This window comes from Epinephelus moara, chromosome 6 (assembly GCF_006386435.1).
Source record: "Epinephelus moara isolate mb chromosome 6, YSFRI_EMoa_1.0, whole genome shotgun sequence".
Taxonomy (NCBI): domain Eukaryota; kingdom Metazoa; phylum Chordata; class Actinopteri; order Perciformes; family Serranidae; genus Epinephelus; species Epinephelus moara.
This window is the reverse complement of record NC_065511.1, coordinates 14,784,400-14,790,215: the sequence shown is the minus strand read 5'-3', so window position 1 is coordinate 14,790,215 and position 5,816 is coordinate 14,784,400.

Sequence of the window (5,816 nt, the reverse complement as noted above, 5' to 3'; positions counted from 1 at the left end):
TATAGCTACATTTCTGACCAAACCCGGCCCGACCCGTCGGGTACTGTCAGGCTCGGATCGCCACACTCTAGTGTGTGTATGTGTCCCCTATTGGGGTCTATCTGAATTTCTGTCTTTGAGAGATATTATTTTGTAATATAACTGAATTTTCTATCCATGCATATAAATTTTAAATTTATTAAAATTATAAGGCATCTTTGAGTAAACTGCGAGTATCATTTAAGTAGGCTATGTCGTGGCCGGCCGAGTGTCCTCTTTTTTGGAAATCAAAATATGGTCACCCTATAAGAGTTGGCACATAATTCACTATAAGTCACTGCAATGTGACATTGATGTTCACAAAAGCAAAGATAAGAACACTTGCTGAGAAAATTTCATGTTGAAGCAGCTACAAGGAGTTTTTAACTTGTTACTAAACAGTCTCATTTTAATACTGCTGCCTCTACACATAGGCATAGATTTCAGGGGGGAGGCAGGCCACATGCCCCCCTCAATATTTAAAATATATACATTTGTCCCCCACAATAAAAACATTAAAGTAGAGGAAGACTTTTATTTTGATGGCATTAAAGACATTTACACCATAAATTGATGCAGAAAGGGCACAAATTGGTGAGTAACAACAATTTACCAGAATGCAGGACATACAGTGTTTGATGCTCTAATTTTCAGGGCAGGTAATGTTCATCCATTTAGAAAACAGATAACGACCAGCCTGAGATGTCGATAAAAAACAGGTGCAATTTCAACATGTCTCAGTTTTTCAACACTCTGGCATTATCAGTCATGTTTACATACACTTCCTCTTTTGTGTAGTAATGCTGGCATCACCACACCACACCCAGTGGGAGCTTTTGAGGAAGCAGGTTAGGAAATCTCCCGCCTTAAAAACCATTTCCAAATGAAAAGTTTGGCAGTGCTTCAGCAATAGGGTTCTACCAACATTGTTTTCAGATATAGGTCTGACAGATTTATCTTTGATTTATTAAAGCAGCTGACTGACAATATTTTCCACACTGTCCATTAACTTTCAATATAACCACAGTGAGTACTGATTGTTTTTTCAGAGGATTATCTGAAGCAGCATTTTACATGAATTAGGCTACTCACTGTTAAACTTCAGAAACCTGGCACCTCTTATTCTTCACAAGTGACTCAATATTAGGTGTGCAAAGTCATACAGTGGGCCGGATTGGACCTTTTCACCACAGAGCGTCACAGGAAGTCATTCCTGCCTGTGGCCATCAACCTGTACAACTCCTCCCTCGGAGTGCCAGTCACTCTGAGTCAATCGACAGGCATTTCGACTTTATTCACCTGCTGCATTTATAATTAATAATTATCTAATGGGTGCAATAATTCAACTGTGCAATATTTTCCAGTATACACCTCTTGAATGTGTATATTTATTCAACATACAATGCACTTAACTGTACATACTTCTTATGTTTACTCTTGTTTTTTCTTTTTCTTTATTTTGTAGTTACATTTTTACACTTGCAGCCTCTGCTCAGTGATGATATATATTTTATTGCAAATATCTTTAATATCTTAAGTAGTAGTGTTGAGCACTGTAGCATATTACACATTTTATTTTTATTGCACATTTTCATTTCTATTTTATTTTATTGCTTCATATTTACATACTTCTATTTCATACTCTTATTCTTACTTCTTATAATTCTCTATTCTTTACTTCGGAGCAACTGTAACAAATCTTGATTTCCCCTCGGGGATTAATAAAGTATTTCTGATTCTGATTCTAGGGTGGACGGTGGTGTGGTGGGTAGCACTGTTGCCTCACAGCGAGAGGATTCCCGGTTCAATCCCAGGAGGGAGCCCTTCTCTGCGGAGTTTGCATGTTCTCCCCGTGTCAGTGTGGGTTTTCTGCGGGTACTCCAGCTTCCTCCCACAGTCCAAAGACATGCAGGTTGGGGAAAGGGTTAATTAGTGACTCTAAATTGTCTGTGGGTGTGAATGTGAATGGTTGTCTGTCTTTATGTGTCAGCCCTGTGATAGTCTGGTGACCTGTCCAGGGTGTACCCCACCTCTTGCCCAATGTCAGCTGGGATAGGCTCCAGCCCCCACGACCCTCAAGAGGATAAGCGGTTACAAAAACGAATGGATTGAATGGATGATTATGATTCTGGTGGGCCGCTTCTGGCCTGCAGGCTGTATGTTTGACGCCTCTGCTTTAATAGACATTTACAGTGAGACAGGATCAGTTAAGTGTGTTACGTTCATGTACAGATTTTAAGTAAGTAATTGTGGTTATCATAGGCTTGCTCATGCCATGTAATGTGATTTATCATGTAATGTTACCCACTATGACTTTAAGCCAAGTATGCATTTTGCAAGAGTAATCCTAATATTACAATGACTTTCACTCTGCTCCTTTCTGCTTTTAACTACATAAACAACACACTGTATCAGACATTTCTGGGAGGTATCTTGTGAAGGTCAGTATGTTTCTTCACTGCTTGTGGTTCTTCTCAAAACACACAGTGTAGCAACCACATGACTGAAGACCGCAGCGATTATAAGAAAGCAACAAGTCACTTGACACTGTAACGATGGCCCATTTCCAAAGCAGATGGATTAGGGTAAATATATGTCATAAATGTGTCAAACCTGTGCAACCACAACACTTTGCTCCTCTCTGTAAAACAGACACATCATCAGAAGCATGGCGTGCTCTGTCCGCCTGTGCTGGAACTGTTGAGGTTAAATGACAGATATTGTCTGTTATTTATGGCGTCCAGGGCAGATGACCCAGGCCTGCAGAGAATTATTAATCACAGGCAACTGCACTTTTGCTAAAGCACTGAGCTGGAGAGAGAAGAAGAAAAATCATGTCCATTTATAGCCTAAGCTTATTTGCAATGCTTTTCCCTTCATGGGCTTTAAAATATATACTTAGTGAGTGCAAAATAATACATAGGCAGCTATGCAAAAACAACTTAAGTAGAAAAAACGTATTACAATGAATCCACCATTAAACTAGATGCCATCAGAAGCTAAGTCACATGATGCACAGATGCCTGGTCACGCTTCAAGACAGTGAAGATCCATTTTGGGTTCTGTGGTTAAAAAATTCCCCTGGAAAGAGAAAAGCAAATGCACAAGTTGCCACAACTAGTCCTTAAGATATGAAGACATAGTGGCAATCCAGTTGCATCAAATCAAACCTAGAGCAAACATTTTATGGAGGTTTGAGCAGTCAACAGGCCAGATGCTCATTTACTGGTCACAAACAACAAAGGTCTCAACATGTTTTAAGTGACCGCAAAAAATATTACGATGAACCTGAAAGTACACTGAGCCCAGTCAGACGTCTGGTGTTCAACAGCAGTAAATGGATGTTTTCATTAATATCAAGGAAGACCTTTCAACAGGCAGTTAATGGGAAGCCACTGTGCCACAGTAATAAACCTGGCGTCAGTTTGGAGCTTGTTGTAACAGCAGTGACCATGGCGATGGATGACTAAAGAGAAGCAGGTAGAGAATGAAGAGGAAACACTTTGAATAATTACAACAGTAGTAGTTTGGAGAAGAGAGTTAAGGTAATAAAATAATTGTTCCAGTATTTTTTTCTGCCAAATTCTTGCAGTACTTCAGTTTTACCCAGGGAAACGATTAAGTTAAAAAGAGGAATTGGGGGTGGGGCTGGGAAAGCAAGACAATAGGCAAAATATTTACTGTGAGAAGCCTTCCAACACCTAGGGGAGACCCGGGCAAGATGAGCCACTTTTCATATTCAGGATCACTACATCAAGGCTATTATAGTTTTGTTGCTAACTAATATATGTGCATATATTTCAGGATGTTGTGCATCCCTACAAACAAACAGAATGAGTGTAAACATAACTGTTTTGATAATATAGCATGTCCAAAAAAAGTGGTCTTGTGGCACAACTTACCCCGTGTCTGGGGTAAGTTGAGCATATAGGGTAAATTGAGCCATTTCCCTCCTTCCCTCCTACATTTTAACATAGGCCTGAGAATGCCTTAAAGTACGCTTAGCAAGAGAACCTTAACAGCTGTGTTTTTGGAAAGAAAACAATGAACTAAATCCATTAACATGAATCCTAGTTTGGTGTCCTTGCTGACAGGAGGGCCTCCTTCATCCTCTCTAAACTCCTCCCTCCATCTTACTCTCATTCCATCCACCCCCCTCCCTCCTTCCATCCATATCCCACCTGCCCCTTTACTCAATATCCCACCTGTCCAGGTTGCAGGGGAATACAAACTGCTGGAACTCTGAGGTTTGGGGAGTTTTGCGATTACATCGCTTCTTGGGAAGAATCCCTCATCTTTCTCCTTGAAAGTAAAGCTTGGTTTACCATATCCAGCTTTGCCTCTTCTCAGAAACTTATGGCTCAACTTACCCTTGTTCAAATTGCTCAACTTACCCCATAGCCACCACATTGACTTTATTAGCCCCCACAGCTAAAATGGTGCACTTTCATGCTAGCTGTACTACCTCATTTTGTAGTTAATAGATACCACAATTGATGTATAACACAAATTAAAAATTATCTATTTTGGTCTAAACACAATCCCCATGAAACTTATGATAGACTAAATTCACTTTCATGAGTGAAAAATGCTTTTTTGGACATAAATCTCTAACCACTTAACCCATGTGGTTCTTACCTTCACAGACTCCATAAAATGATGCCTTCCTCCTAAATATTTGGTCACATGCTCAATTCTATTTACGGTTTCCTAGCAACAAGGGGTGGCTCAACTTACCCTTTGGCTCAACTTACCCCAGTCTCCCCTACAGTAAGTCATAATTACTCAAAAATGTCTCCACATCCGTCTTCTACTCCACAGCTGTAGTTCCACTGACATATTCAATTTCTCTGACACTTGTCACAGTGTGGGAAAACAATTCTGTACTGCCACTAAATACACTGAAGCAGTAAAAGCCTCCGCCATTTTAACAACAAAGATACCCGCAGCTACAGGCTCAACAGTCATGTTGACTAAACAAAAGAAATCTGCTTCCATTACATTATTTCTGCAGGGTTCACTAAGTTACATTTACAGCCTTTTAAGGCCACATAGAATGCAATTTGAAGTGGAACTACTGGGCTTTTCCATAATTTGTGTCTTATAGTGTTACAATGACGAATGTTCATATTTAATTTGGCCAATGTTTCAAATAATGAGGTTAATGTTTATATTAGTGCTTCCTCTAAGCAAAAACATTGGGGTTTTTACTGTTCTGAATAATGTTTCCAGCAGGTTTTCCTACTCAGGCTACAGTGACACCATATTGTGCTGGATTTCTTTATATGTTCATCTGCCTCAGGCAAGCTACTTCAACTGTTTACATTTGGCTATGTAATCTACACTGCTAAATGAAGCTACATGCTAACATCAGGGTAAACTTGGTTGCAGATGTTGTTAATTTTTCACCATTCTGGATCATTTTCCTGCTTGAACATGTGTGGTTCTATTTAGATGCTTTTATTAGTGCCCTATTGTAATGGGTGGTATTTGCATAGTACGAATTACGGGGGAGTTTGAGCCCTCCAATTACGACTTCATCCCTCCCTAAAAGAGGTAAAAATAACAGATTGGGGGGGCTGAAACATTTATCTTTCTTATGAGTAATCATGAATATTAGAATATACAGTATTTTCCATAGTCATGCCAGGACGAAGCTTGTAGTACAATTTCAAACACCCCTAAAGTGGACTATACCATTTCATCTAGGCAAATGTCTTGTCTGCCTGTGTCACTCCAATCATTGCACAGGCTGGCTCACATCCAAGTTTTTAGGAGGGTGGGAGTTGGTGCATCAA